The following is a 24,177-nucleotide window of genomic DNA, read 5'->3' on the forward strand; positions in this document are numbered from 1 at the left end:
GAAGACAGGGCTGCTGAAATGAATAAGGGAGGAAAAAGAAATTGTTGCGTGGTAAGGCAATAGAAAACATACATGAGCATTAACTCTTCATGAGATGAAGTCATACGAAACAGTATTTTAACAAAAGTCTCTCCTTGCACCTGTTAATGTTTAACCTCTGCTGAGGTGGCGTCCAGCTGGACAGGTCTGCTGAGTGTAAATGGTTTTCTGGGGTTCCCATATGTTGTTTCTGTCTTAAGCTATTGATATTTGCAAAGAGAAGAAAAAAAAACTTTAACCCTAGTATATGGAATAAGCTTTGCTTGTCTTCAATTCCCTTGATGAAAAGTTCTGTCTTTTAGATAAATTTGACTGCAACAAAGGCTTTAAAAGCTCTTTCTTGCTTTGAAGATTGTAACTTATAGAGATCATAACGTAAATCTAAGGGATAATGCAAAATCTGGCAGTGGCTACTCAATACAAACTCAGATTTAAATTGTCCCTACATCATCCTGGTGCTTTAGTTTCTTAGCATAAAGGAGAATGTGTTCCAAAAGGTTTTCATTTTCCAAAAACTATATATTTTTAATAATAGTCAATATTTTCTTAAGCTCAAACTGCTAGGTATAATCATATCTATTTGCTGTCTATATGATGATTTTTTTGGTGTCACAATTTAGCAGTTATAAACTCCCAGTTTTCTGAAGAAGCACCCTGAGGACACATGGAAGGAATTGTGTATTGAGAAGGTTTGTTCCCTTCCTTCTGTAGTGACTCCTACTTCCTGGATCCAACTGATCACCCACTCCTATTGGTTTCACCTTCTAGTACCTTTTTTGTGCTTAGTCCAGACTTCAAATTGATTCCCCTCTCTGTTCTTATTCCATCTATTCTTGCTTCTTTAATCTATCTGTCAAACTCCTGCCATGATAATCTTGTTCCATTTTCAGTTAAAACCATTCAACAGTTTTTCAGCACCTGCAGGATAAAGTCCATTCAAACCCTTGCACGCTTTGTCTACCTCTCTACACCCATCGCTGCCCTCTCCACACCTGGTAGTCTAAGCCCCTGCCCCACCAGGTCTCTTATTATAGTTCTCTCTTCATTCTTTACATGCTCAGTTTCTATACATACTGTTTCCTCTCCCATTCGTCTTTTTTTCCACCAGATAAATTCTTACTCACTCCTTGAGACCCAGCCCATGCATTATATCTGTTACCAAGCCATTGTTTCCACTTTCATCTTGTTTTTTGCCTCTGTGGTAGTCTGTGTGGGATCTCTAGGTTGTATTCTCTAGTGCAATCAGACTGTTAAATAATGAAGTACTTCCACAGGCCCTGGAGTGCCAGTCCTACCAAGGGGACCCCCAAAACCTTCCAGTGATTAAAGGGTTACCACCTGCAGTAGCAGCAGTAGCAGGGGTCTTCCAAACCCTATTTAGGCACTTTGGCCACTATCCACTTGGACTCAATGGTTGATATTTTCAATTTCCCCCTTGATTACATTATTTCCCCAAGCTTCATGGCATTATCTGTTGCATTTACTCACTCGTCTATCTCTCCTTTTAAGAAGTAGCTTCCCTGAAGGCAAGGAGACAATCCTCCCAGCCCAGAACATGAAATAAAGCCAATGCTTAATAAACGCTGAGTGCGAGTGAGGGAGTCTGCTGGGGTGGGAGCAAGACGTTGTAGAAATGGCGTTAACTGACTCCTTCCTGATCGGCTCTGGACCGCCCCACACTGGGAGCAGTGGTTTTCAACTGGGGTGATTTGGCCCTGCCAGGGGGCAGCTGGCAATGTCTGGAGACAGTTTTGTCACCACTGTGGGGGTAAAGTGGAGTGGGTGGGAGGATGGGATGGGGTAGGTAGGGATGGCAGTGCTAATGACATCTAGTGGGTAGAGGCCAGGGATGCTGTGAACACCCTACACATGCACAGGACACCCCCCTGCAACAGAGAGTTGTCTAGGCCCAGACGACTTATAGCTTGGCAACACGGTCCTTTCCTCTGTACTCTGTGACGTTGGAGTCCCAGCCTCTCGCTGGTCAATGCCTTTTTCTCCACCCTTTCCCCCATGCCATGCTTCTAGTGAATCTACACAGGAATGCAAGATAAAAGTACTTTTTTTCTTTCTCTCCACCTTTCCTTTCCTTTGCTGCCTTAGCAGGGCCCTCTACACCATATCTCTGCCAGTGTTCCTACAAGGGACTTCACTCTTATTTATTATACAGCTAAAAGGTTTTTTGAACAACATGTAAGATCTGAGGTCTACTGGTCCAATTTGACATATTAAAAACAGTGTTCCGGGTCTGAGAGAGAGCTAGTGAAAGAAAAAAAGAAAAGGACACAAGAGTCTGGATATTTGACTGTGTCTAAAAGACCTCAAAATACCCAGTGGAACACGGAAAAAAGCGGCTGCCAGTCAGTTTTGTTTATGTGGAACAAGCCAATTGTTTTCCCCCACGTGAGTGGTTGGTTTTGTTTTATCTTTATGTAGCCACTATTCCTCTTTTTTCCCCACAGACCAACTAGAACTCATTCTTTTTGTGATTTTTGTTTTGTTTTTCTTCCTTCCAATGAACTCGTATTTTGCTGCATGATATCAAAATATTTTCTTCAAAGACAATTTCCTTTAAAAATAAACTGTTATCAGGAGAGAAGCTATGTTCACAGCTGGTAAAGGCATGATTAAATAATCACCGTATGGGGAATTGAAAAGCAATTTCATAATATAGCTTTAGAATCCAAAGAGAAAATCGAAGGAAACATTCCAGTTAGTTAAGAAAACTTTTAATCAAATGAAGTGTTTGAACTCTATTTGGGATTTTTTTTTTCTTTTGGCAACTTTCTGTATGTTCATGTTTTACTTGGTGAGAATTTGTAAGAGGTTATCTTAATACAGTTATGGGCTTCCTGAGAGTTTGGTTAGCCTTCTAATTACATATAAAATAGACTCGCAAATAGTAACACTAAATGTTTTGGATGTAAATTTGTCATGGGACCTTATCTTTACTGCCAGTCTCTGCCATAGTTCTTTTTTTTTTTTTTTAATTATTATTAGTCTAAGAGGAAATAAGAACACTTTAAGCAGGAATTCCTATATTCTTTATGTTCATAGAGTGACATAGACTCTTAGACTCTTCATGAGTAGTGAAGGTATGGAGGAAGAGACACTACTTTTGAATCAAAAGAACTAGGGCTCTGCCAAATACCAGCGGGTAATTCTCAGATATCATCAAACCTCCCTGGAGCTTGGTTTACTTCCTCTGTAGACTGGGCACAACACTACCACCTTTCAGCTTTGCGCTGGGACCAGAGCTTACTATACAGAGCCCTCATCACAGTATGTGGCAGGTCAGTAAGCAATCAGTGACTCAGTGAACAATAGCTGCGATCAATACCTTGCTTGTGATAGTGGTTCAGAGGACACCAACTTTTTATATAAAAGTTTTCACTTTGAGACTGATAAAATGTCAGAGCTACCAAAGAGGAATTTGTAAAATGCTTATCAGAATTTCTAAGGCCACAAATGTACAGATTCTATCTGAATAATAATTTTATGCCTATCATTTTAGGTATAGTTTCTATTGATTTTAGATGAGAATTCTTTGATTTCTTTTTCTTTTTTTTTTTTTTTAGCATCTTTGGGTATGGAAATCCTGTACTAATCCCAAGCATTAAAACAATTTATATACCTGTAATTGTGACACAATATAAATTCCACTTGAAAATTATATTTGAATATTTATGAATGTTATTCTATTATCAGCCCATGATTTTTAAATAATAAATTTAGCTATGAAATGTAACAATATTTAAATACATTTAAAATAATGTATCTTTTGAACATTTTGAGCTTTTCAAGTTGATTTAATTGTACAAGATGAAAATTAGTTGAGGTAGTCTGGTTCATGAAGCTATATATTAAATCTTTAAAAAATGAAATTACTTAGAAGAATTTTTCCAAGTTTTGTGGAATGTCTCTATTTTTATCATTCGCATGTAGCTTGGAATATTTTAATATACGTATATGCAGTACAATAATTAAAATTATACATGTTAAAGACATATTGAGCTCCTATAACAGAATTGACATGTGCCTTAGAGCTGTGTTTGAATAGCGCATTCAGCAAGCCCTTTAATCAGTTTACATAATACGGTATTTGAAATGCCTTTCCAAAGCATATTTATCTGGATTTTATTGACCATGCAAATTTGCATTCTATTTAAGTACTATGTATTTTTTGTATTTATCTTGAAAAATTATATTTAACATTATATGAAGACTTCCATTAGTGTTACCCCAATAGAGCAAAATAATCAGAGAATGGTATTTTAATTAAACTCATCATTTTAACCTTTTATAGTAATGCTATATCACACCTGTTTATGAGGTTTAGGTTGGAGGTACTTCAGGGAAAAAATAACCTTGTATCTCCATACAACCTTATATGCACATAGCATTTTAAAAGATGAGATTGTTCCATGAATGACATTCCCTGATTCTAAAAAATGGAAATAAAATCAGTGACATGCAGATAAAGGGAATCGACCAAGTCTTCGAGCTTATTGCTTTGTATTTTTGTCTTATGAACTTTGAATTGAACTTCTGCACAGGATCTGATCTGGATGAAATGTCATATCTGAGACTGATCCTTATCTCCTAAACGTTTCCTTTGTTTCTTTGATTCTTTGGGCTTTACCCTCTTATTTTATTGTGAGTGGCCCAGAGCTTTGATCTTGCAATAAGCTCTGGCTCGCAACACAAACCTTTGCTTTGGTATGACACACAGAAGGACATGGGTATACTCAGAAAATCTAAATAGACAAGAGGTTACTTCTTCTGTGGTTAGGGCTAAAGGCCATTGGGGTAACTTCAGAATTTATTGTCTCCCGTTACATTATGGGAAACTAGAAATTCACACGGGTATTTTAACATTAAGAAAGCACACCTGTGAGAACAAGTTTGATGTACAGTATGTATCTGTTTCTCATTTCATGTACAATAGTTTCTTGAATTTTAAGAATTAAAACGTTCCCCTTTGTATTGCTGCAGACATAAACTATTTAGAACCATCTTTCATGTTCCAAATTCTTTTCTGGTTAAAAAGATTATGTTAAAATAGTTTTCAAGCTGTATAATAAATGCAAAAATGATTAATATGCTGAGCACAAACTATGTTGTACAAAGGTGTTTCTAGCCTAAATAATAATTAGAAATGCATAATGCATAATAAAAATAGAAGTTATAAGTGTTTTGTTTGCAAATAATATTTAATATATCCCGATAATTTTTAAATTTTCTTACTTTAAAGAGAAAAGGAGCATGAAATTTTCTGAGTCATATACTTCACTGTATCCACAATACCAGAGAATGTGCCAAATAATCATCTATCAGAGGAACATATTTAGGCTAACAGAAACTCTATATGTGTTAGGTACATATGATGTATGTCTGAAATTAGGGGTGTCATAAATAGAGTGCTTTGACACAGTTAACTCTAAAGATGCTCTAGGTGAACTTCAAAAGATTTCCTTCTTTAAGAAGGTCTACTAATAAGGTAATTATAAACATATCTGTAGTGGTTTTTAAGGTAATTTTTAAATTTTGCATGCCTTTGTCTACGTAGGAAATGTTCGGCAGTAATCCAGTCCTAGGCATATATATAAGACTGTATTAATGGCAAGTTTATCATTTTGAGATGGACATCAACAGTTTTATGTCCCTTAAACTGAAAGCAGCCAAGAAACTGAATTCACATGCTTAATAAATGAGTAATTAGAAAGGGAAAATTTTATTCTACCAGCATCAGATATTTCCCCTCTTCTACTACCAGTTTTCATTAAATTTGAGACAGTGTTGCTGAAAGAGCCAGTTCCGATATATATTGCTGAACAACTCAAAACTGCAAGTTGTGGTAGAAAGCAGACTAATTACCATAACTATTGTGTTAGCTTTTCATTCTGAGCATCAGAGACTTTTGTTATATTGCTCTTTATTTATATTGTTACATGCATTATGAATTTTTTTTCAAACTGGTACTCATCTGCGAGCTACTAAACAAGCATTGAACTTTGTCCAGTGGGTTCATAACCTGAATTCAAGTTGTAGGTAATGTTTGTAATTCTAAAAATGCCGACATTTGTCATTGTGAATTATGTTTCCTTTAGGAAATTCCTTTACTAAAGAGAGGCAGTCATTTTTGACACTAATCAGATGCCTCTGTGCTGACCCTCTTGCTGAATGAGGCCAGGCTTTCTAGGTTATTAGTATTTAAAAAGAAATAACCATTCAGTGTAGCATTTCAGTAAATAATGACCTACAAAACCTATTAGGCATATTCCACAATTTTTCCCACCCGCAGCAATGATTAACTTAGAAAACATTACAGAGTTTTTCTTGTGTCAGCTGAGCAGGGGCTTGTAGTTCTTCATTCACATTTTTCACTTAATCCTGCGGCTTTGAATTCTTTGCCTTGTAAGTTCCTATATATAAAGATTAGAAACTGCTCCTGGCTATGCAGAATTACATGCTTTTAGATGAAATTCAATCCATTGTAAAAGGTTCTGTTCAGAGCAACACTATTTATTCCTTGTTGAATCCGAATGACACAGAGAAGAACATTAGTTAACTGGGAACAGAAATTGTGTTACCTGATTTTAATAAGCTGTAGCAATAGTTTGGGGAAAGACTAGAAAAATTGAACACCAGTATGTTTATTTAAGCCTTTTAAGGATAAAAAAGGAAATACTGGAAGATAATTAAAAGTGCAGGGCTAACTTTTCCTCTGGAATGTCTTTGACTTGCCTGCCTTTTCTATAGGTTATGTCATAATGAGAGTTGGGGATTGAAAAAGAATTTTCGGTATTTAAGGAAGTGATGGGTTTTTGTGGTTCTTAATATTCATCTTTGTGTAAAACAGGTTAAAATAAATCTTTAGCAGTGAAGAAAGAAAAATATTTAGATCTCATGAGCTATTGGAACTCATTTTCGTCTTGCCCCTCTTCCAAATATACTAGGTTAAAAACGTGGAGAATTCCTGAAAAGTGATTACTTTCTCCCAAATGATTTATCTTACCACATACAGACCAGAGCGGGGACTCCTCTCTGAGATTTCAGATGAGACTCTGGAAACCCGGCTGCAGAATTCCAAGGGAACAGAAACACTGGGGCCGGGGGTGGGGAGGCGAAGGATCTATATGTCAGCCATGGAGGAAAATACCGAACAGATATTTCAGTTTGCATAGTAGTATTAAAATTTTTGTTCATTGTGGACCACAGGCATAAATCCTTAGCCAATCTCTGCAAAATTTGTTGAAGGGTCACTTGAACTTAAAGATAACAAATTCTTGGGGTCTTTTAGTTATATATTTTTACATCTTTATGCCCTTTTCCATGAACAGAAAAGGCAAAACACCCACAAAGACCTCCTTTATTGTTCTCTGTGTCCTTCTCTGCCTTTCACATCTTATTTTCTTCCCAGATGTATTTAGCAGACTTTTGTTTTGGTTTGTGTAAATGAGCTTCATCTCAAAGTAGCCATGACCCTCCCACATCTGAGCCCATTCTTAATGGATAACCCTGACTTCCTATTTCCCAATCTGCCCCCTTAAAACATTTGCTGCTCCACTGTGTTTAACATTAGCATTGGATGGTTCTCAGGATTCATTCAAAGATGGGAAATGAGGTTTTTTTTTTTTTTTTTTTTTTTTTTTTTTTATTGACTTGGCTTGAAGGTGCTCATATAGAAAGGATGCCGGGAACAGAAAATGAGCAGACATCCTAGGGAAGTGAGGTAATTGCACTGGGCGAGGATGGTTCCGGAAGGTCCCACTCAGAGTGGGCTTCAGTGTTACGCAGCACGAATCTTGCTGTCCTTGGCTCAGTGCCTTGCGACAGAAAGGGCTTTGTGAATATTTAAGCCTTTTCCCCATGGCCCATCCTATCACCAATTAAGTATTATTGACTAATTGACTATTTGGTTCTGGAAGACTCTTTACATTTTTTTTTTTTTTAAGGAAATTGTTATTATTTTTTAAAATCACACCTTCATTGAGCTGGGACTCAGACTTCTCTGACAAACCCCCCTGAAGAACACGCAGGAAATGCTCGACTGAAGAATACAGATGGTTGAATTTCATGTGTACCAAACTAATAAAGTACATGTTTGACTGGGAAAAAAAACCCAGTGTAGGGGAAGTGAGTACCAGCAGAAAGAATGCAGAGTGGTGAGCTCAGAGAAGGCGGGTCTTGGGACTGTCCTGCCCACCCCGCAGCCCCAAGGTGGTGGGGGCTTGGCGCATGCTTGCTGAGTGGATGAATGAATGATCCTGCAAGCAGCAACGCAGTTGCCAAGTCTTTGGCTTGTTCCTTTTTAATGTCATTCGTATGAGGCCTGAAATTCGCTTTGAAATCACAGGAAGAAAGACTCTATATAAACTCAATGGCCATTGTTTTCACTAATATTATTATGTCACGCCCAACCCCCAGTCCCTCCCAGACAACAATTGAACCAAAGCTGTATCTGTCACATGATGCCTGAGGTCAAGTTAGTTCACCTCCCTGCTTCTAGCCAGGCTTCATATAAACTACTGAAATGAAGGCAAAGAAGTCTAATATTTCTCTGGAGGTACACACTTAATAAAAACACAATTTAGGGTGAGAGGCCAGAGAGAGAACATTGTTCGATTTCCTCCTCCAAAGGAGTAAGTTATGCTCAGACACAGACCTGGTCTCCTGTAAGTTTCTTTTTTTCTTGGTTGAAGTTAACAGAAAGAGGATTTGGGACTTCCAGGTTGCCGTGGACAAGGAGGGCCTGTCCTCATGTGCACAAAGGTCATTTTTATCTGTCTTGTGGTAAATGCTGAATCTTAGACAAGCAACAGATTCTAAGTGAGTTTATACTGACTTAGGGGCAAATGAGAGACCATAAATTTTGAGCCTCATAAAAGTAGCCTAGGATCGATGAAACCTCTAAGTGCTTGTATTTCAGACTTTACAGTGAGAAAAGGAAGTGCTTTTACATTTCCCCAAATATTGATGTGAAGTGTATCCCTCTCACTGTAATATACCACTAGGTCTTTGTGTTTTTCATTCATTTGTACAGTGGATATTTATTTAGCATCTATTATGGGGCCAGGCTGTGGCCAGACAGACATGATTCCTGCCTTCCTAGAGTTTCTATGTATAGCTCTGCAACAGTTACCAATTAACAAATAAGAACCCTCATACTCTGAAATACTATATTCAGAAGCTAAAGACCACTTATTAATAATAATTAGGAGGAAGAGGAAAAAGAAAGAAAAGGAGAAAGGAAAGGAGAATTCAAGAAAATAAGGCATAATGTATACAGCAAGAACAAACCAAAAAAAAAAAAAAAAAATCCAGAGACTGTGACAGTTGGTAGCAGAAGGTCCACCCCTTCAGAAGATCCACGAATTCACAGTGCCACCTTTGGACACCCTACCACATACCATTTGTTTAATAGACAATATACAGGCGGAAGATCGGGAGAGCCAAGGCTTGCGTCAGGCTGAAGATGTTTGCTATTCTTTGGGGAGTTCTTTTCAACACAGACACCTGCTGGGGTAACTGAGAATGGCGGCAGCCACAGACAAAGCCCAGAAAGGGACTTGCGACACTTTTCAAGGGCAAGTTGGGGCCACATGCTCAGTGTTCCCTCCTTGGATGAGACCCCTCCCCTGGCCGGCACAAGGCTGCTGGGCCTTCCTGGGTGAGGGACCAGTGCCAGTGAGGGACTCCCTGCTTCCCTCCGTTTCCCTGTTCCATGTCCCATTCTTCCAAATGCTTCCAATCATCCCTCCTTGTGAAGGGACCACTCACATCTATAAGCAGCCCTTGGGACATGGCAAGCCATGAAAAAAAATATGCTGCACAAATTAATAAAAATATTGCCCGAGGAGTCAGGGGAATGCCCTGCAGGGCAGGCAGGAAGCAGAGGACAGGAGCGGCCGGTGTGGTGAGCAGCGCCCGAGCTGGGGGCCAAGCAGCAGCACGGGCCCCCCTTGCAGGGGTAGCAGCAGCTTAGTTCCAAGGGAGTATCCGTAGGGGAGAACATGGGTCCAGTATTGCTCAATCTTCTGATTTTGCAAGAGGAGCCAGAAATCTAGACTTTTGTGTGAAATCTCATTACTAAAAAATGTCATTTAAAAAAATGTTGCTGTCTCTATTTTTAAAACACTGTGAGGACCAGACAAACATATCTGTGGTCCAGATGTGGCCCCGGTCCATTCGTGTGAGGCTCTAGCATAGCTGAAAACAGAGGCTGTATGGGGGGAAACACCTCAATGAAGAAAATAATTGTGGGAAAGTTATTTTCAATTCGAATTCATGAGCTGTCTTGGTTTATAGCACTCCGTGAATACACTAGAGACTGTGAGGTGTTCGGCAGTCCTTACTCTGCCTGTTCGGGTCTCTCTTTGGTCCTCTGCTGCCTTCTCAGAGCAGCGACCTGGAGTCCTTTCCTTAGCTCCAGGATGCTGGAATTCTCAGTTTATGGTTTGTTTTTAATTCATCTGAATTAATGGAACAAGTGTAAAATGTTTTTGTGGGGGTCTTTCTACCTGGTGACCACGCGGCGCCAGCTGGGCCAGGCTCTGAGAATGCCACCACAGGCAGCAGTCTCTGCCCTCACGCACACTGGGCACACGTATGTTCGGTTATGAGTTGCGGAGGGGTGGAGAGCCCAGGCCTGATATCACTCTGGGAATAAGAGAAAATGGACTTTTCACCCCAGCCAGTATAGAGCGAGTTTCCAGGGTGTGACCTGCAGAGAACATCTGTGACCTTCTTTATTTCAGAAGTTCCAGGAGGAGGCGATGGCTCTGGCTGCCACCACCGGTTGAGCTGGTCAGCAGGAAGCTTGGCCTGCCAGAAAAACAAGGGAGGGAACGAGAAAGGCTTTTTTCCAGCTTATCCAGATGCCTCAGAGGCTAGCGCTGATTGGCCGATAAGAACTGATTCGAATGGGTCAATGTTTACTAGTCTGTATTAGATGTGGTGGTGACAAATGTACCCCCACATCTAAGTGGCTTAGTACCATAACAGTTTATTTTGCACTTAGGCAGAGTCCACTGTGTGCTCAGAGAGTGGCTTCCGTGGCCTGTTCTCCAGGCATATGTCTGAGATCCAGCTCCCTTTCTTGAGGGCCTCGGCTGTCTCCTAGGGCTTCCTTCAGGTCCTCTGCTGGGATAAACAAAGAGGGAGAATTGATTGGCATGTATTAGAGCCAGGCCTAGGATTGGCAATCTTGGCTTCTGCCACATTTTGTTGTCCAGAACTTAGTCACACGGGAAGCTGTTTACCCTGGAGGAGGAAACAACGTGTGAACAGGTAGCCATCCTGGTGCATCACCTGTTGGCCGTCTGAGCAGCAGAGGGAGAATTACGCCATGTTCCTCTCTCTTTCCTATCCTTTCTCCTTCTCTTTCTCTTTTCTCTTAACTTTTTTTGACTGGCCAACCACAAGCACAGTGAAGCCCAGCTGATAATAAGCTGGTAGCCTAGCTTTTCATGAGGTTGGTCTTCAAATATCACGGAAGAAACATGAAGGTCTCATTCAGTTTGGAGCAAATTTCGATAGGCCCAGTCCTGGCACTCTGGGAGGCTGAGGCAGGATGATTGCGTGAGCTCAGGAGTTCAAGACCAGCTCGAGCAAGAGCGAGACCCCATCTCTACTAAAAATAGAAAAATTAGCCAGGCATTGTGGCACGCGCCTGTAGTCCCAGCTACTCTGGAGGCTGAGACAGGAGGATCACTTGATTCCAGGAGTTTGAGGTTTAGTGACACCACTGCACTCTATCCAGGGTGACACAGCGAGCCTCTGTCTCAAAAAAAAAAGAGTAAATTTGTCTCTAATTAGCCTATTGTTAATTTCTCACTTTAGTGATGGAGCTATTATAAAAGAACTCTCTCCCTTCTCCTCTTTAGTAAGTCTAAACTCATAAGAGCACATAAACTGATATAAGAGGGGAGAAACTGAGTCACAGAACATTTAAGAGATTTGTTATTGGTCATTCTTGTGACTATTATTATGCCAGAAGTTCATTATCTTTATTATTATTACCAGAAGTTCCAAAGACTCTTATTTGTCTAATTCTCTGATCTCATCAGCTGTAAGCAAATTGTTGATAAAATCAGATCAGAATTTGCATTTAATCCCTTTATATTACTGCTGCAAAAATTATATTTACATTATGTATTTTAAGCATGCATTTTTTGAACCTCTGACACTAAAATAAAAAGTCCTTTGTTCTAATTCAGAACATATTTAAAGAGTTCACTCAATCATACACAAAGTTTGAAAGGCACCAGGTTATGTTAGATGTTCCTTGTTGGGACATCTAACATGTTCACATGTATTGTTTCCTCCTCCCAGTTTGAGATTCTGGCTTCATGGTGAGCGTGTGTTCCTTTGACACAAGCCTAAGCAATATGCCTGACTTATGAATGCAATTTACAGTATCAGTCAGAGGTGTTGTTCTTAATCTAAACAGTTTATGTGGTGAGGCAAAGATATACTAACCAACTTAGGTGAAAAATGAGTATTTAATGCACTGTATATAGAATTGTTATGTAATAAAGATAGACTGTCAAGTAGGCTTAAAGTGACATTTTTGGGGAGGGTTTATTGACCAGATGCAGTGAATCTGAGATCAATTAATTTTGCTTTGAAGTTTGTTCTTGATCCAGACCTTCAATAAGAAGGTAGTTTCCAAATCACTGGTCTGTGAACACTGCTTGTGATTAATTACCCTTTTATAATCTTAGGAATTCTGTTCTTTGCTATATTTTGAATAACTCAGACTCCGTGGGGAGTTGTATTTTGGCTGGTATATTTGGAACTGCTAATAAACACCTACTTCCTGTTTTTCTTACTACTGTGTACAGAAAATTGTAAAATTACTTGTATTGCCATCTCTGTTTCTTGTGTGTTTAATCAGGCCTGATTTATGTTGTGGAATAATCTGCATCAAAGAGTCTTTGCCAACAAATTTCTCATAGCTTCACAATGTAAGATACTGTATCTTACTATTGCTGTCCAAACTTGAAGGATGATAGGAGAAAGTATTCCATTTCATCAGCACAGAAAAATGGGAATTTTAGTATCTTGAGCCTCAACTAACTCTAGGAAAGAAGTGTAGTATATTTTTATTTTTTCACATACATTTTTAAGATCATTAGTTTTATCCTTTTACAAAGACGTGTGATGGGAAAGAAAAAGTTTTTCTGTTTTCCTGTCACATGGAGATTTTTCTTGCTAAAATCTAGATAGTGTATTAAACCAATAAGAAGTACTAGTGTTGTTACTCATCGCAGGTTTTTAATTTGCAAAACGCTCTGGTTGTTTTTGTTGCTAACTTTAGGCTGGCTAGCACTGAGACCTCCCGCTTCTGAGGTGTAGGCTGCGGGTTCATGTCTAAGTCCAGGAAGTTTCTAGCTTAGGATAGGTCAGGGATTCCCATGGACGAAGAGAACCCTGGGGAGAACTAGCCCCAGGTCTAGCACTAGCCCTGTGAGGAGGAAACTATCCTTTGCCTTCCAAGTCTAGACTGTTATTGAGTGAATGATCAACAGACATTCACTCTCCTTTGCTTATAGAGAAGTATAGAGGGTTAATGAGTTACTGGTGCCCTGGAATCTTTATGCTTTCCCTATTCTCCCATCAGAGCTGCATTGCATGTTGCTGGTGGCCCAAGTGGGAAATGGAAGGGTTCAAAGTGATACGAAGTGTTGCACAGGCACAGCCTACAAATTTGTCACCTCATTGGCTGTGGAGCAGTTCTACCCTTAGACCTGGGCAGTCAGTGTCCGTTCCAGACCCCCTGCTGCTGCTCAGACCCTCCTCTGCTTGCTCCTGTGTTAGTCAGGGTTCTCCAGAGACAACCAGTAGGAGATATTATATGTAAACACACATGCGCACACACATGCACACACATACAAAGAGATTTATTAGGAATCATGGAGGCTGAGAAGCCCCCCAGTCTACTGTCACCAAGTTGGTTGTCTAAATCAGTCCAAGGCTGAAGGCCTGAGAACCAGGGCAGCTAGTAGTATAAATCCCAGTCTGAGGACCAGAGAAGAGAAGAGATATCCCAGGTCAAGCAGAAAGGCAGGAAAAAAGGGGTGGATTCCTTCTTCCTCTACCTTTTGTTCTACTCGGGCCCTCAATGGATTGGATGGTGCCCACCCACACTGGGGTGGACAGTCTGCTGAGTCCACCCATTCACATGCCAACCTCATCTGGAAACACCCTCACAGACTCATCCAGAAATAAAGTTTAATCTGGGCACTCCGTGGCCATTTAAGATGACACATAAAATTAACCATCACAGCCCCATGAGCCAAATGATGTTTTTGGCGTTAAAGAGATGTGTCCACCCAAAGCTCATGCCCAGTCCTTCCATCATGTGGGTCCTCTGGTCTACAGAATTCCTATCCAAATGACCCCAAACCTTCTTCCATGGCCTATGAAGGCTTCTTTCGTCATCTAACCTCCCGAGGGGTGGCTTAGAAGTAGCTCTCCCATGTATGTGTGTGTTGGGAGAATGGTGCTTGGACATGAGGAATGGGGTGTCCCCACACATGCACCCAAGGTCCTCACCATACAGGATGGAGCCAGGGATGAAAACAAAGGGAACAGACCACCATTTGATGCCTCCATTTATTGTCTGTCCTGGCTAGGAGATGTCAGGTACAGGCCTGCTGTGCAGGGCCAAAGGGAGAATGGAACTTAAAAGCCTACGTGATACTCCCCAAGTTTCTCTCCTCTCCTCCTACTCCACTTCTTCCACCTTCTTTGAAGCTCTTAACTTAGCATTCTCATGTCTTTACCTCCCACCTCTCTGCAGTTGACATCCCATGACATCCTTTTAACCTCTCTTACCAAACTCCAGACTTCCACATGCAACTGCCTGCTCATTTTCTCTCCCTAGAAGTCCCTGCAGCACCTCAAATGCAATATGTTTAACATCAGGATCAAAATCAGAATCTCCTATAGCAAGCTCCTATTTTTGAGCTCTTTGCTTTGGTTAATCACGCCGCCTTCCATGAGGACCCAGGCAGCTGTATTCAGAACCAGTTTTGACTCCTTGCTCTCCTCCACTGCCCTCATTGAGTTGATTCTAAAGTAATTATTTAATTATGTCTAAATGTGGGGCAGGATATAGTTGTGCAGAGCCTCTTGTTTGCTTCCCTTCTGGTGGCTCCTGCCTCCTGGACATTTCACAGCTGCTCACCGGGAGAACTTTCCAGCTCCCCACCTCCTCTCACTCCCTCTCCCCACCTTCTGACACAGCCTGGCTGGACTCATCCCACCCCACAGCTCAAGATCCTTAAAGCCACCTCATTAGCTGATCTAGTATAGTAAAAACTCCCTTGCCAGTTATTTAATCTTTCATGTTTCCATGTGTCTTCTGTGACACATATATTCTATGTCAAACCATTGGGATCCATCAAGATTTATCTAAAGTAATATGAAAAATCCTGTCTTGAAGTCTCAACTTTAGTGAATATTGTTACTTTTTGTTCTTTTAATGCATTTTTTTGGTTGTATAATATTTCAGGGAGATAAGAATCAGGAATAATATGATGAGCAGTGTGTACTAAGCTTTATCAAACTCCAACATGATGCTATATTTGTTTCATAACTTTTTTTAAACTTAAGCAATAAAACTTCACTGAGTAAAGGCTCCTGAGTACCTCAATTCCATTCTCTCACTCCCTCTTTCTCTCCCAGAGACAACCATTATCTGGAGATGAATGGGGTGGGTTCAGGGTGGTCTGGCCATGGACCATTATCTTGAATTTGGTGTTTATCATCACATACATACATTTATATTATGTCCTCGGGTATCTAAAATTAGACTTTATTACTTTTCAGATTTGTAAACTTAATATGAAAGTTATAATTTAGCAACTGGTTTGCTCTATATATTGTTTTGTAGCTTTATCCATGTTTATTTCATTTAAGGATTTTAAGATAGTCTACTGTATGAATATTCCATAATTAATTTATCCATTTCCCTTGGGCAGACATTTATGTTGTTTTCAATGCTTTGCTCTTACAGTGTTGCTGTGAACATTGCTGCATGTGCCTCCTCACACCTAAGTGTGAGAGTTTCTTTAGGGTTAATACTTAAAGAAGTACCTAAAGGGTTACAGATATGACCATCCTCAGATTCCTTAGTTTTTGCTAAAATGCTCTGCAAATTGTACCTATTTACGTTCCCACTGGCAGAATAGGAGGGAGGGTTTCTGCTTCTCCACACTTTCACTTACACTTGTGATCATCAAATATTTTAAATTTTGCCAATATGATCAGTGTGAAATTGGATCTCATTGTTGCTTTAATTTGCATTGCTCTGATTTTCAGTAGAAAAGACACATGAAGTACAAGCATGAAATATCCATAAAAGATCCATACATTTGACAATCCAAAAATAAAGTCTTCTGCATAACAAAAGATACCAAAAAGTTAAAAGACAAGACGCAGACAGGAAGAATAGATACGCAATGCACATGACTAATACAGGATGAGTATCCAGAATATGCAAAAGAAATCCTGTAAATTTTAAAATAAAACAATCTCATAGAAAAAGCACAAATGTTATGAACAGACAATACTCAAAAGAAGAACTCAAACACAGGCCTGGAGCCCAAAACCATTTGCTGGTTATTGAATGAATAGAAAGCTTAGCCAAAGCAGATCTCGGCAGATGTCAATGTCTTTGTTGGGTTTCCCTGGACACAGACCCTGAGACAGAGGCTTCCTGGGAGTGGTTGTGTTGTGAGTGAGCAAAGCAGGAGTGGGCAGAGTGAGAATTAATCTGGGAGCTCTGGAGCTGGCATGGCCCTTAGGGGGATCTGTAACTGAGGCAAGTGACTGTGCCTCTGTATCCCTGCACCTACCAGTTACTGGTTATGGGCCTCCCTGAGAATGGGAAGTAACCTCTGGTGGGGCAGATCCCTGTGGCAGAGGGGACGGTCCACGGAAAGACAGCTGTGAGCCCTTGGCAGCTACACTCCTACCAGCTGGGGGAATGCAGAAGGAGCTACGTGGGCCACACCACAGCATGCACTCCATCCGATATTAAGATCCAGTGAATTAAAGTACTGTGATTGAGCACACTGGCATTGGAGTCACCTAATCCCAGCTCCACACTTGGCCAGCTAGGTAGCTATTCTTGGTCTCAATCATGATCTCTTTCAACAAATATTCATTGAGTGCTTAGGAGTACCTACCTTGGGATTGTAGTGAAAATTGAGTGAATGCACACACAGAAAGCATGACGAAATTCCTGGCGCACATTTAATGCATGGTAAACAGTGACTATTTATTATTATTGACAACTGTGGGTGAAAGCATGTACTACTTTGGCACTGCTAGTGTAGTACAGCAAGAAACTTTCTTGGAATGTGCTTCTGTGGCTTTCAGAGATAAATGGAATACTCATGAGGTTAGTGGGATTTAGAGCAGGATTATTCTCTAGTCTAAGCCGGTAAATGCCTTAGCTGTTTAATAAAACATTTCCTGGATTCATATTTAAAACATAACTGACTTCCCACTCCACAAGGCACATTGTTATTGTTTTCTTCCTATTTTCATATGACTTAATTTCTATCACAAACGGGTCATCTCAGGCAAGAGAAACAACATAAATGCCCCATCTCCACCTTAACTCTACCAGTTGACTGTGGTTAAGTAGCTTTTGACATTAAAAAATTCTTTCTTTGTTAGAATTGGATAGAGTCAAATAAATTTTAGAGCTCGAAGGCATTATAGGACTTAAAGATGATCCAAGGCAATGGTTTTCATGCTTTTTAAGTAGTGGGAATCTATCTCCTCCCCTTCTACCACCTTTTCTGATAAATGAAATCTTATGCAGTAGCCCATTATTTAGAGCAAGAAAACACAGATCCACTCTGGTCCAAGTGAGGATGAGGAGACTGGAGTTTGCCTTCTCTGTTTGCACCTTGCAGTCCACCTTTTAATTGCCTGTCCCTGATGTATTTCTTGGACTGTAGTTACAAAAAAAAGTTTCCTGTGTAGTGTGACCAGTTCAGTGAACAGATGAAGAAATGGCTGGTCTTCCTTCTGCCCCTCTGACTGCTCAGTCTCCTTTGCTGGATCCACCTGTTTTTCTACTATCTGAGCTCTTTAGGACTCTGCCCTGGGACCTCTCCTCCTTCCACAGTCACATCTTTGATGATTCTTTCCAACCTCATGGCTTTCAATTCCATCTATGTGCTCTTGATTCACAAACTCCTACCTCCAGGCCTGACCTCCCTTCTGACCTGCAGAAATATTTCCAACTGCCTAGTTGACACCTTTCTTAGAAATTTAATAGATAGCTCAAAATTCACATGCCCCAAATGGGACTCTCGGCCTTCTCCTGCAAAGCCTGCTTTATCTTATTTAATGGCAACTCTGTCCTTCTAGTTGCTCATTCTCAAACATTTTAGAGTCACCCTTGACTCTTTTTTCCTTATGGCCCACATCTAATCTGCTAGGAAATCCTCTGGGCTGTACTGTCAAAATATATTTTGAATCAGACCACTTCTCCTTCCTTCTATTAACCTGTTTCATACCATCATTGTTTCTCACTCATCTGGATTATTCCAATAGTGTATCCTCTTAATCAGGATGATAATATCATTGTCATCCAAACTGGGACATTTTAAAGACTCGAAGGGCGGAAGGGATTAGTAATTGCATCCAGAATTGTTCTGGGCAAACAGGAAGTATGAGCACCCTACTCCTAACTCATCTGCTTGTCTCCACTCTTGCTACCTTGAAGTCCGATCCTGCTGTATCAGCCAGAGTGTCCTGTTCAAATATAGCTTTAGATCAATCATACTATACTGTTCTAACCTCTTCAATGGCCCTTTGTTTCACGTAAAGCCAAAGTCCTCATGAGATTCTGTGCCATCTGTCCCTCCACTGCCCACCAACCACATTTCATATTACTCTTTTCCTCTGCCTCTTTCTCTAGCCGCATCTTTGTGGTTCTTCAATCATACCAGGCATGCTTCCTGAGTGAGTCAAATTTATAGTAATAATATAAGAATTGCTGCTGGTAACTTGCGACTTGTTTCATTTTTTACATCTGAAATGTTCTCCCAAACTCTTTCCAAAGTTCCTTGGAAACAGGAATCCAAAGTTACCCTCTCTGATTAACTTTAGTTTCTTTGAATCTATTTTCCCTTTATAATAGTTTGCAGGATTTATGCGTTGCTTCCAAAATGTTATTAACTATTTTCTGATTTGTACCTCTAATAAATTTAAAATCTTCAGAAGCTAGGGTTGTGGGTGCCATGGATATTTTGTTTGTTTTATCCTGTCTTCCTTTTCACTTCCTTTGTGCTTAAAGTAAGGCTCATCACATGCAGACAAAGGGACTGAGACGTACTTGATTACACTTTTGGCTTTCCCTTTACCACCTGTGTAATCTCTCTGACATTCAGTTTCTTTATCTGCAAACGAGAATACTACAGATGTTAGTGGCTGGGGGCAATCAAGTAGATAGTATATGCGTTAGTATCTATTGAGTTGGCTCTCCTAGATTCTTACATTTGGGATAAATGTTCCCCCTCCACCACCTAGTTCACTTCCACCCACGTGGTTATGATGACTGGGCTCCTGCAGACCTTATTGGAGTGATATGACCCAGCCTCCCTAACCCAAGTGATGGAATCAGGGATGGAAACTGACCAAGGAGGCACCTTAAACACTTGGAAATAAGACCAAGAAATTCCAGTTTCATCTGGCTGTTCTTTTAAACAGAGAAGAGGCAAACTTAGAAGGTGTTGATTGATGAAACTTTTTCTATCTTGTAGTTAAATCGAAGAGAACACAGCTCTGCAGTTAGAATAAATACAATAGAAAGGGAGGATTTGGGGGTTGCCTAGAGTAGAGCATCCAATTCCTCATTCTTAAGGCCCAGCTACATCATCCCTGCCCTTAGGTCAGTGAGATACCCCGAAATCCACATAATCAATTATTCTTGTTGTTATGATTAGCTTTAATCAGCTTGAGTTGGTTTCTGTTACAGCCAAAAGCATAGTGATCAATCCATTATGGACGATAGTGATTTGTAAATCAGATAGAGCTATTACTGGGTAACTTTAACTTCTTTTTACTGTGCTCCACATTCTCTTTTTCTACTTGAGCCCCGAATGGCAGCAGAAATGCATTAAGATTTTGAAGTGAATCCACTGACCTCCACTTCCATCCCCAGCACATACCAAGGAATCCTTTGTTACCAACAGCCAACAAACATCATTTCCTCTGTACTATATCAACCTGATACAGCTGTTCTGTGGGCAAGAAAGGAATTGGGACTTTTGTGGTATCAAGCTAAGACTGAGTTAGGCTGGTTAAGAATGTGCAGACTGCGAGAATGACTGTTTCGACAAAAAGCCTCTGAGAGCAACAATTCTGTGGGAAGGAGGCTGGCGCTGACGGGCTAGAGATCAGTGGAGCTGGCCATACTGTTTCCTAGCAGGCTTTCAGAACCGCTCCTGACCAGAGTGTGCAGGGACCCGGGGCTGTGCCTCATATTTAACACTCATACGTGGTCCGTTTTGGTTTTTAACCTGACCTCCAAGAGCCAAGATAAAATGAGACAGATGTGCTTGCAGGGTCGAATGCAAAGATCTGTAAGTTGAACTCCTTTCCTTTAATTTCATATTGAACGTTTAAAGACTTTAAAAGAGATTCTAACACAAAAGACCCATTCAAGATTTCTGCAGTGGAGGGAAGTTGAAAACATGCATGCTCGAGCATCTTGGCAGTGTGCTAGCTACGGAGGATCCGGTAAACTGGGCCTTTCTCCACGCCTCCCACGTGTAAAGTCAAAAAAGGAGGTTAATTGCAGGCAACCATATCGGAAATAATTTTGGAGTCAGAACAATGGTGAGCAGCCTTGCCCTCCAAGAGGAATGTGTGGGTCTGCATGGCAAATGTCACAGATGGCATAGCACGCTGAACGAAACCACATTTCTCTGTCATCCCTCCTCTTATGTTGAGACGCAAGTGCCTGGCCTCCCAGCAGAGCTGGATCTGTCTCCCGTCACTGGAAAATGTGAGGGGGGTCTTGAACACATTGGCACTGTGGTTGTTTTTAGAATGTGGCAGAAATGGATACAATGGGAGCATGGGGCTGGGGCAGGGCCTGACCCAAGCCAGCTCCTGCACAGGGGCAGCCAGCCTGCAAAGGAACAGGAAGGGCAGGCAGAATCCAGGACCCAGTGAAGTCGAACAGCCCAGAAGAGACCAACCTGGACTCCCTTAGTAGCAATTCCACTGTGAGAGGGTCCCGTCATCTCTATTGGGGTGCTAAGAGGAAACTTGCACCCTGTTAAATTTACTTTAACCCTTCTTTAACATTAACTGATTTTAATAGGCTTAAAATATTCTGAAAAAATAGATGGCCATGTGATTCTTTTCTCCCCAAAGTTCTCTGTCATAGCTTGTTCTCTTTGAAATTTTTGACTGTGAATTACCATTCTGTAAGCTTTTAGTGACATGCCCATTTAGAAACATCAAATAAAAAGATTTATGGCTTTGCAAATTGTACACAATTATTATATTGCAAGTCAATGACTTAAGAAAGTTCTAAAGTTAAAAAAGAAATTTTGGTCTTTATATAAAACAGAAAACAGTCTGTAGATAAAACAGAAAACAGACAGGGGCATAGTATTAGCCACTCACATACATATTAAATCTTGTGATAAGTGGTAATACTCTCGTATTGATTTTTTTGCAGGTAACAAATATTACAAAGTCAAAGGAAAATATACTTTGGAATTAGATCAAGTGTGAATCTTGGTTCTACCACAGCAAATGTATCACCATGGGAAATTTATATAGCTTCTTAAAACCTCAGTTTCCTTTTTGGTAAATTGGGAATAAAACTCCCCTAACAGAGTTGTGATAAGAATTAAGTGAAATAATAAATATAATGCACCTGGAATTACTAGGAGCCGAAGGAATATGACTTCCTGGTTTTTCCCTGTGCTTGCTTTTCCTAGAGGTTACATTTGCAACCAGCACATACTACATTATTTTGATGACTTTTTCTTTTTTCCCCGAAGTTAAATTCAGTTTTTAATTCATTTTCTCTTTAGAGGAGGCATTACAAAATAAGAACCACAAAACCAGTGGAAAACAGTCCTTCAGGAATAACTTGATTAATTACTGCTGATTATCCCTAGTGTTGAGTACAGTGCCTGGCATTTGGAACCTTCCTACTCAGTGTTTTTGATTAATTGGTTGGTTGTTCATCAAATGGTTTAATTTGAAATTTCAACCTTTATATTGAAAGGCACAGTCACAGTTGCCAAGTGAGGAATTAAACCTTTCTTAGAACAATATCTCCATGTATGGAAGGGTACTATGATTTGTTTCGGAGAATAGAATTATGAGCAGAAGTTGAAAATCTTAGGAAAGGCAATTTTAGCTCAATTTTAAGAACTGTTTAACAGTAAGAATTGCCCATTTATACTTGTGAGGTGTGTTATAAGATGAAATAATCTTAAGTACACTTCCTTTCCCTGCAATGTCTCCTACTTATGTTACATCCTGTATTGATGTTATTTTTTTAATTCATTGAAATCAAAAGAAGTTTTATTTATATGCATGAACCCCAATATTAGTGAACTTTAGTCACTGTCTACTAATGTCTCAGCATGTCAAATCAATGTCCCATTCCGGGCAAGTTATTGTAAAGGTCTGGCCTTGTTTGGGGTGAATGTAAGGTATTGGGGGTGCAGTTATAAAATAAGTGAATAGGGGTTGTGCTTGTGATTCAACCTTGGAAAGGTCAAGAAGTGAGTATTCAAAATTTGGCTGCATACCAAATCAGATAGCCAGGATGAGAGAAAAGATGGGTGACCAGTGGGGCATCTAAACTTAGTGCCAAGTGAGGACCAGTTTTATAGCATACCCTGTTTTTCCATCAGATGAACTTTACAAACCCGGTACAGTCCCATCCTAGAGATGTCCCTGTCTCCAAGACTAAGCTGTACTGAATTGGCTTTCCTATTAATCCTTACAATCTTTCATCTTTTAAAAAAGACTAGCTATTAACAGAAACTAATTTAATGCATCTAATTCAGGCAGAGGAGGAAATTTGAAATCCTAGTGGATTCTGAGAGCTTTATTTCTAGTAGCATGGACCTACCTAGAACCATTCCAGAACCGGTGGTAGAAACTTCGTCCTTGAAAAGCCCTTCTGTGGAGGGACGATACAGTAGTTATGAGCATAGAGCAGACCAACTCCAAGTGCTTTTGCAATTTGGTGACTATGGGAATTTTTAAGATAAGGTGCAATTAACACTGGTTCTGGAGGTGAGAGTTCTAGACAAGAACATTATGCCATGTGATTCTGCTTTAGTAATGGTGCCTCTGCTTGCTGTAGCTGCTAGAATCTCAGTCTAGTTTTGGCATAAATCTGTGTATTTTCTGTAGTGCTACTTCAACAAAGGGATCAGATTGGAACCCTTACCCCTCAGTCTAATTTTTAGCTACCCAGAAGGAAGCTACAGAAACCCATTGGTTTTAATCATGGAAAATGATGTGTTTACCTCAGAACATTTTAAGTTAATGAAAAACCTGGAAAATATCAATTTGGTTATAATGCAAAGTCCAGAAAGCAGTAAATAATTCTAGCACCTTCCTGTGCCCGTGAAACAAAACTAGCTTTGTTTTATATTTTTGTTTCTACTTTAAATCTATTTTCTGTTTTAAATCTCAGTGGGATATATTTTCAGCTTTGAAAGGCTCATTAAATCCTTAAGGTAAGTTTTGAAAAACACATAAGCACCCATAAGTTCTACTAACTTTTGCTGGTTTTTTTTGAGTTGCCTGTGTGGACACATTCATGTTCAAACAGAGAAACTTGGTCAATCTAGTGAATCTCTATGGCAAAAACACTTAGCTTATCCATGTCCACTTGAAGAAATGTATCCATATGAACACCAGTCTCTGAATCCATATTTATTTTATAGTCTTCATTTTATGATTGGCAGATTAAGCACTTCAGTTACATGTTTTCAAAGATCTATAGATACCAATTCATGCTAAAAATATTCCTGGTTAGGGCACATAGCTTGGGGAGAAGCAAGAAGAGTGTAGAGGTTAGCGTGGTGCAAATGTCACTTCCTGAGGCCTGGCATT

At 40.1% G+C, this 24,177-nt stretch overlaps 1 long non-coding RNA gene across 1 annotated transcript in view; it reads left to right on the forward strand.

Annotated features, from left to right (window-relative positions):
* LOC105867698 (uncharacterized) overlaps positions 1–24,177 on the forward strand; it is a 105,972-nt gene that overhangs the window by 47,054 nt on the left and 34,741 nt on the right. The gene's annotated exons all lie outside the window — the stretch shown is intronic.

This window comes from Microcebus murinus, chromosome 6 (genome assembly GCF_040939455.1).
Source record: "Microcebus murinus isolate Inina chromosome 6, M.murinus_Inina_mat1.0, whole genome shotgun sequence".
In the NCBI taxonomy this organism is placed as follows: Eukaryota; Metazoa; Chordata; class Mammalia; order Primates; family Cheirogaleidae; genus Microcebus; species Microcebus murinus.